Here is a 9810-nt window from a genome sequence, read left to right as displayed (position 1 = left end):
CTTGCAAGCTAATCTAAAATACAAATCCCTTTTGCATCCTAGAAAACAATGACCACTCTTTCTCTCTGATGAAGTCACCTTGGCTATTTTTGTGCAACTGCTGTTTCATTTCGGTCATCTCTCATCCACGGGAACAGATTGGTGCATAGAATCAGTTGTGTGTCAGATTGTCCCAAATTGTTTTTCACATTAGGTTGTAGTGAGGCTTCAACAGATATGCCACTCACTTTCTGGTGCAGCCACGGCATCAACTGTTTTGCACATCTTTTTAATTACTGATCTTGCAATATCACACTGTGTTCTTTCTCAGCATTTTCATATTTGATTGTAATTCTAGGAAATTGTTCATGAGTCATCTTACAGACATATGCCACATATGAATTCAGCCACCCATTCCTTAACTGTTGACTATGAAGGAACTCCCCTCATGAACCATGGACCTTACCGTTGGTGGGGAGGCTTGTGTGCCTCAGCGATACAGATGGCCGTACCGTAGGTGCAACCACAATGGAGGGGTATCCGTTGAGAGGCCAGACAAACATGTGGTTCCTGAAGAGGGGCAGCAGCCTTTTCAGTAGTTGCAGGGGCAACAGTCTGGATGATTGACTGATCTGGCTTTGTAACATTAACCAAAATGGCCTTGCTGTGCTGGTACTGCGAACGGCTGAAAGCAAGGGGAAACTACAGCCATAATTTTTCCCGAGGACATGCAGCTCTACAACTAGACTAGAAGAAGAGATCGGTTGGTAGGACATGTTTTGAGGCATCAAGGCATCACAAATTTAGCATTGGAAGGCAGCATGGAGGGTGAAAATCGTAGAGGGAGACCAAGAGATGAATACACTAAGCAGATTCAGAAGGATGTAGGTTGCAGGAGGTACTGGGAGATGAAGAAGCTCGCACAGGATAGAGTAGCATGGAGAGCTGCATCAAACCAGTCTCAGGACTGAAGACCACAACAACAACAACATGAATGAACTGACTCCTAATAAGTAAGATGATGCCTGTAGAAAAGTACAGCAAAACAGTAATCTCAAAAAAGGACAGGGTAGACAGCACATTCTGTAGGACATATTAAAAATGATTGGTAAAAGAGACTTGGCATGTTAAATGCAGCTTTTGATTACATGATAATTGAATTGGATAGATAAACAATCTACTCGCTAAGTGGCGGCAGAACACACACATAAAAGAAGATTATAATTAGGCGAGCTTTCAGAGCCAGTAGCTCATTCTTCAGGCAGAAGGGTTGAAGTGGAAGGAAGAGGGGTGAAGGATAGGTCTAGGAAAAAGGTTAGATTTTGAGAAAGTTACCCAGAACTGCAGATCAGGGGAGACTTTCCAGATGGGATGAGAAGGAAAGACTGATTCCACATCTACATACATACTCCACTAGCCACCATATGGTGCATGGCTGAAGGTACCCTGTCTCACTACAGTAGTCTGAATAAAATTACTTGATAGTTGACATCAATCACTTGCTGCAACAATGTTGCCATATTGGCTACCAGCTACCGTTTGGTTACAGGTGACAACAAACAAGCGGCTCACTTCACAAATTATGTTAAATGTTTAACACAGAGCAATTTTTCTAGTGGCTGGTGCAAGGTATGTCAGAAATGTTGGATACTCTGTTGACTATTGATTTAAAGTGACCAGTGACTGAACTGGGGCAGACAACGCGTTTTGTATCCCTGACTGTAAACTTGTGTCCTAACCCAGCTGAGAAAATTGTGGTCAACAGTCTGCAGCAGTACTAATATCATTATCCCTTTGTTCATGGCGATTAAAGCTAACCCTTAAGGGTAAACTCAAGACAACAAAAACTCAATTTCAGGGCTGAAAGCAAATTGAAATTTCTCCGTGTCATTTGTTACCTGTAACTATCCTTAAACTAGCTGCACATGCTGCCATGTTTGAAACCAGTGAACAGTCCGTGTGGGCCTTTAGTCGTGGATTATAGATGACTGAGACAGATTCCAAATGAAGAAATAATGACAAGATGAAAAATAAGACCAAATAGAACAGTCAAAACAATGATGAAAAATGATGCAGCGAAGTATTAAAAATAAAAAAATACATTTAAACCAATTAATTGAATGAAAATAATAATCACACTCATTTGGTTAGATTTAGAATTAAAAATTTTGCTACATTGATGAGATTCAAACCTACGACATGCTACACATTAGATTAATCTGCCAACCATTGTGCTATGCCACAGCACTGCATGAAGTATTTATATATGTGAATGTAGTGACCCAGTTCCAACTATGAATTGCAACCTTAAAAATTTCAGTTTCACGCAGTATAGTGAAAAGCTTATCTAATGTAAGATGATCTCTGTGAATATGATAACTATAAGTATGATACTGAATTACACCTTGTGCTGATTTATTCAGTAGTGTTTGGTTAGTGCTATGAATGAAATATGTGTCTTTCATTAGCATTGTTAATGTGTGTTGTTTTTGGTGTAGTTATCATGTGTCATGAAATACATAATAAAAGTGTCGGGCTCATAATTCGGGATACAAATACATCAAGAAAGAATGCTGTACCAGGAATTGGAAGTGACTGGACAATTTTGGTGGAGTTTGGCAACAGCAGACAGTTCAAGTGTGACGCTGACAACTCTTATTGGCGTTTGAAGTGCCAACTATCAAGTAATTTTAATTCGACTGTAGTCAGTTCCTTTCCCGTTCCATCTGCCAATCGAGTGGGGAAAAAGTGAATGTCTATATGCCTCTCTATGAGTCCTAATTTGTCATCTCTTATCTTCGTGGTCCCTATGCATAATGTATGTTGGTGCAAGCAGAATTGTTCTGCAGTCAGCACAGTGTTCCTCAAAATCCCTCCAGGGATTCCCATTTGAGTTCCAGAAACATCTCCATAATACTTGTATGTTGTTGTTTCAACCTACTGTTAACAAATCTAGTATCCTGCCTCTGAAATACCTCAATGTCTGCTTTAATTTGACCCCTTGTGGATCCCAGACACTCAAACTGTACTCAAGAAGAGATCACACTAGCACCCTATATGTGATGTCCATCACAGCTGAGCCACACTAGTAAAATCCACCCAACAAACGAAAGATGACTATTCACCTTCCCTACCATGACCCTCACAAGTTTGTTCCATTTCATATCACATTGCAAAGTTATGTCCAGATATTGAAACAATATGACTTCTTCATTCATGACACTACTAATGCAGGATTCTGGCATTATGGATTTGTTTTTCCAACTCATTTGCAGTAACTTATACTCTTCTACATTTAGGGTTAGCTGTCATTTATTGCACCAACTGGGAACTTTGTCCAAGTCATCTTTTATCCTCCTAAATCACTCAACAATGACACCTTCCATACACCACATCATCATCAGCAAACAACCATAGATTACTGTCCATTTTGTCCATCAGATCAGTTATGCACATAGAAAATATGAGTAATAGCGCTCCTATCACACATCCCTGGAACGATCCTAATGATACCCTAGTCACTGATGGACACTCACCGTCGGGATAATGTAGTGGGTCCTATTACTTCAGAAGTCTTTGAGCCACTCACATGTCTGGGAACCTATTCCATGTGCTTGTACCTTTGTTAAAAGTCTGCAGTGAGGCACTATGTCAAATGCTTCTCGGAAATCAAGAAATATGGAATCTGGGTTTGTGAATTTTGTGATGGCAAAGTTAGAGGAGCAATGCATCTGCATTAAATTTTGCGTGAAACTCAAGAAAACCTTTACAGAGACACACCAAATGATGCAGGGAGCCTATAGCGATGAGTGCTTAAGCCATACTCGGTGTTACGTATTATTCACACGTTTTAAAAATGGCTTTACAAAAGTCAAAAATGATCCTTGTTCAGGACGCTCTTAGATGTCCCCTGATGACGCTTGTGTCAGGAACGTCAACGAAATTGTGTGTGCCAGTCGAAGATTCACTGTCCGAGAGATTGTAGAAGAATGTAACATTTCAATTGGATCATGTTATGAAATGACACAGCATCTTGGAATGCATTGTGTTGCCGCCAAGTTCATTCCACGGCTCATGAGTCAAAACCAAAAAAACTTTTTGGATCTCACAAAAGAGAATGAGATGTTCCATGTGAGAATAGTATGACCCCTGCAGACTTCTTTTTATTTCCAAAGTTGAAAAGGATGAAGTTTTGCAATGGTAGATGAGATAAAAGAAAATTCGCAGACAGCACTTTATGCGACCCAGCAAGAGGTGTGTCAAGACTGCTCCTGGAAGTGGAAATGATATTGGGAGCAGTGTATCAATTGTGGAGGAGAGTATTTCGAAGGAGACAATCCATAGTAACTAAAAGATAAGCATAGAAAATTTTGTGGACAAAGTTCTGGAATTTTTTGAACAGACGTCGTATGACAAAAGAGCATGCTGAGTTGCCCATGAGTGATGCTTTGTACTGATTTGTGGACATAAACTTATTGGTCACTATGAAACTGATTAGATTCAAACCCAGAATATGTACAAGAATTCTGCAGCAAACTGATGTTACGGATTGGTCTGTAATTTCGTAGGTCTGTTCTTTCGCCCTTCGTATTTACAGGAGACGCCTCTGTATTTTTTTCCCCAGTTGCTTAGGTCTTTCTGCTGGGTGAGAGATTCACAATAAATACAAGCTAAGTAAGGGTCTAGTGCCATATAGCACTCTTTGTAAAACCAAATTGAGATTCCATCTGCAACTGGCGACTTATTTGTTTTTAATTATTTCAGGTGTCAGGGATGCTTACGAGGGTGGTTTGAAAAGTTCTTGAAACAGAATAGAAAAAAAGTACTTATGTCACTGAAACTTTTTTGTTTTTCAATGTACCCTGCTTGTAGATTAATTCACTTGGTCCAGCAGTGTTCCAATACCTTGATCCCATCTCGACAATGATTTTCCTCCAGGCCTACAAAATAGTTGTCAACTCAGGCTACCAATTCTTCATTTAAGTGAATCTTCATCCACAAAGAAAAATTTTCAGTTTAGGGAAGAGGCACGTGTGGCAACAATTCATACCTTAGTTTGTGTAATTTTACCATGGCGATGGCACACGCGTGTGAGCGTGCATTGGCTTGATGCTAGATGACTTTCTTCCTTATTAAACCTGGCCTTTTTCGCATACCTTTTGTTATAATTTGTCCAGAAGGTTAGCATAGTATTCTCCAGTAATTGTTTGCCCAGTGGGGAGACAATGTACAAACAGAATCCCCTTCTCATCCCAGAACACTGATGCCATGATCTTCCCCGCTGAAGGAATTTGGTGGCGCATCCCAGAACACTGACGCCAAGTCCTTCCCCGCTGAAGGAGTTTGGCGGCGGAGATTCAGCATGTTTCCACTGCTTTGATTGTTGCTTTGTCTCTGGGGTATAGTAGTAAAACAAAGTTTCTTCGTGGTCACAAACCAGCACAAGAGATCTTGTTTGTTTCTCCTAAAACAGGCCAAACATTGTTGTGATATGTCCATTCTCATGCGTTTTTGACCCAGCGTCAAGAGTCGCGGCACCCATCTTGTGAATACCTTTCAGATACATCTGGCAAGCGCGAGCAATTTCATGCCCTCTAAATTGGTGATCCTCCTTGATCATTATGCGCACTTTTGCAATGATTTCTAGAGTAGTGACACATCTTGGCTGACCTATTCATGGATGATCATCATCTAAGCTCTCCTGACCAAATTTAAATTCATTTATCCACTTGGCAACAGTTGAAGACAAAGGAGCAGAGTCCCCTGGTGTATTCTGGAAATCGGCATGAATGTCCTTCGCTTTCATACCTTTATTTATGAAGTTCTTAATTACTGCTTGAATCTCGACCCCCCCCCCCCCCCTGTACCGTCCCGTCATTGCAGATCACTACACAGGAACAACAACAGAGCCGTGTCACTGCCACAGCTCTCTTCCAAGAGCACTGACATGGCATGTGTTTACAGGCAACAGTCCAACGAATATCATGTGAACAACTTGTGCTAGCACTGGCCTCTTGTGGTGATTGTTGTTAGGTGTCTTTGTGCTATTGTCAAATGACGGTATGTTTATATGATTCTCTTGCATGAATGATTTCTTGAATGCAAAATTTAAAACATTTATCTCCTACTGCCACACCAGACTGGTCAAGTGACTTGATGGAAAACTTTGACTCACTTAGTGATTTTACATAGGACAATAATTTCCCCTGCTTCTCAGCCAGATCTTTTGCTGAGGTATGACAGTGGTAGTAACCTTTCCTTGTTGGCATTTGGCATTCTCTTTTGAACTAAGAGTGCAGTAGCTTTTCCTTCCTCAGTATTTTCTGAATTTCATTGTTAAACCACAGTGGCTCTTTTGCATCCATAATTCGTTTACTAGGTACAGACTTGTTGAGAGTGCAATTCACGATCTATTTAAGCTTTGACCATAATCTCTCTATGTCCATCTTAATGGAACTAAGTGATGTCAGTTCTGTCTAAGTGAGATGCTAACATCTGCTTATCTGCTCTTTCTGGCATGAACATTTTCCTAGCCTTCTTGACTGATTTATTAATTTTTGTAATCTTAGTTGTTATGATGTTATCATGATTATTAATCCCCATCTCTATGCTGAAGCCATTGATGATATCTGGGCTGTTTGTAACTACAAGGTCTAAGATATTTCCATTGCATGTGGCATGCCAAACTAGGTGCTCAAGACAATTTTCGAAAACCACATTCAAAAGTGCTTCACAAGATTGACTGCACCCCCTGAAATAAAACCATAGGCTACCATCTATACTCAGTAGGCTAAATTAACCTCCAACTAGCATTGCATGATCTAGGTATTTACGTGCTACTGTCTGTAGACTTTCTTTGAATGGCTCCAAAACTGTCATAGCAGAACTGGGTGGATGATTAAAACATCCATTAATTAACGTGATTTCACATAGACTTGTTATAGGCAACCAGGTAACTTCAGTGTCACAATCAGCTTTGACCTCAATAGAGACAATGGACACTCCCTCTCCTACAGTGTCTAACCTGCCTTTCCGATATATATTCCATTAATCACTAAATATGTGAGAGCTTTCTACTCTGGGTTTCAGCCAGCTCTGTCTCTGAGAATAATTTGAGTGGGAAACTTTCCTGGATGGCAGTAAATTCGGAAACTGTGTTACAAGTACTTTGTCAACTGATAAAATTTTGACAATCTACACTGGAGTGAATTCAAAAGATAAACCTCAACCAACATTGAATGTATCTTGGTGATAAAGAGCCAAAATAAATAAATTGATGATTTTATTCCATTTCATCTGATTGAATGAAACACACACAGCATAACTACTCAGAAAACAACTATAGTGCGGATTACATTTACTATCATACATGTAGCACTCTGAGAACATTTCACCTTGTCATAGTAGTCCTGTGTTTTGGAACTAGGCGGTGCTTCATTTCACAAAGCGAAAGGAATAGCTTGTGTAAAAAAAAAAGAAGAGGAAATAGTGGTTGCTGGTGTTTTTAACACTATCATTCAATTTAGTTCCTACTGTGAACTTTGCAGCTAGGATATGTAAATGCTCTGAGACTGCTATTGATAATATCTTTATGAACAAATCTAGGGGAAAAAAGTCATATCACAAAACCAATAGTAAATGGACTATCTGATCACGACGTGCAGCATCCTGTGTTAAATGTTGAAACTTGTCAGGATAAAAAAATATTAAATCTGAGTACAGGAGGATAATAAATAAGCCAGAAATTGAGGAATTCAGGAAATTGCTCAAAGACATGAACTGGAGAGATGTTTACCTGACTCAAATGGAAAATACAAAGCATTTATTAATAAAGTTACCTCCTCTTTTGAAAATTGTTTTCCCCTAAAGGTAACTCAGATCACACAGAAGTCAAAAGATAAACCATGGATTACACAAGGAATAAAGATATCATGTGGGGCAAAAAGGAGACTGTATCTACTATCTAGGAACATTTCTGATATTAGAATTGTAATGCATTGCAAAGAATACTGCAAAATATTGAATCAAGTAATCCAGAAATCGAAGTAACTTTATTAAGAGAAAAAGATGATTGTATCTGGCAACAAAATAAGAACTGTATGGGATATAGTGAAGACAGAGAGAAGTGGGGCCAAAAAGGAAGTGGAACAGATAGCTCTAAAAGTAAATGAGACTTTGGTAACAAGTGCATGTAGTGCTGTAAATCTCTTAAGCAAGACTTAATTTTTGTTACTGACGGCTCGGGGTTATCAGGTTCGGTGAATGGTGCAATGGAGTATCTGGGACCAGTCTTTGAAGAACATCGTGTAGAACTTATTCGAGGAACTTTGAATTCCAACCATTGCTTCTCAGTATACTTACTCCTCAATGAAATTTGATGCAAGTTATATATCTATATTTCCAACAAATAGCTCAATACATATTATCAATACTAGGAATAAGAACAATCTACATAAAGACCTAAAATCACTTATGTTGGTCCAAAAGGGGGCCCAATATTCAGGAACACACATTTTCAATAAATTACCAGCAACCATTAAAAACTTGGTTTCAGATAAAGCACAGTTTAAACAGAGTTTGAATGACTTTTTGATAGGCAATGCCTTCTACTCTACAGATGAATTTCCTAACAGAGACTGTTAGGCCAGCGTAAGTAAAAATATGTTAGATTTAAGTTTTGACAGTACTTGGTTGCAACAGTCAATATTAGGTATTTTGTGTATGCTAAATTTATTAATAGTGCATAACATAAATTTATTAATAGTGCATAACAATGTTTCCCCCCCCCCCCCCCCCCATGAACCATGGACCTTGCCGTTGGTGGGGAGGCTTGCGTGCCTCAGCGATACAGATAGCCGTACCGTAGGTGCAACCACAATGGAGGGGTATCTGTTGAGAGGCCAGACAAACGTGTGGTTCCTGAAGAGGGGCAGCAGCCTTTTCAGTAGTTGCAAGGGCAACAGTCTGGATGATTGACTGATCTGGCCTTGTAACAATAACCAAAACGGCCTTGCTGTGCTGGTACTGCGAACGGCTGAAAGCAAGGGGAAACTACAGCTGTAATTTTTCCCGAGGGCATGCAGCTTTACTGTATGATTACATGATGATGGCGTCCTCTTGGGTAAAATATTCCGGAGGTAAAATAGTCCCCCATTCGGATCTCCGGGTGGGGACTACGCAAGAGGATGTCGTTATCAGGAGAAAGAAAACTGGTGTTCTACGGATCGGAGCGTGGAATGTCAGATCCCTTAATCGGGCAGGTAGGTTAGAAAATTTAAAAAGGGAAATGGATAGGTTGAAGTTAGATATAGTGGGAATTAGTGAAGTTTGGTGGCAGGAGGAACAAGACTTCTGGTCAGGTGACTACAGGGTTCTAAACACAAAATCAAATAGGGGTAATGCAGGAGTAGGTTTAATAATGAATAGGATAATAGGAATGCGGGTAAGCTACTACAAACAGCTTAGTGAACGCATTATTGTGGCCAAGATAGATACGAAGCCCACGCCTACTACAGTAGTACAAGTTTATATGCCAACTAGCTCTGCAGATGACAAAGAAACTGAAGAAATGTATGATGAAATAAAAGAAATTATTCAGATTGTGAAGGGAGACGAAAATTTAATAGTCATGGGTGACTGGAATTCGAGTGTAGGAAAAGGGAGAGAAGGAAACATAGTAGGTGAATATGGACTGGGGGACAGAAATGAAAGAGGAAGCCGCCTGGTCGAATTTTGCACAGAGCACAACATAATCATAACTAACACTTGGTTTAAGAATCATGAAAGAAGGTTGTATACATGGAAGAACCCTGGCGATACTAAAAGGTATCA

This window comes from Schistocerca americana, unplaced genomic scaffold, assembly GCF_021461395.2.
Source record: "Schistocerca americana isolate TAMUIC-IGC-003095 unplaced genomic scaffold, iqSchAmer2.1 HiC_scaffold_46, whole genome shotgun sequence".
NCBI classification, from domain to species: Eukaryota; Metazoa; Arthropoda; class Insecta; order Orthoptera; family Acrididae; genus Schistocerca; species Schistocerca americana.
Note: the sequence above shows the minus strand (reverse complement) of the source record.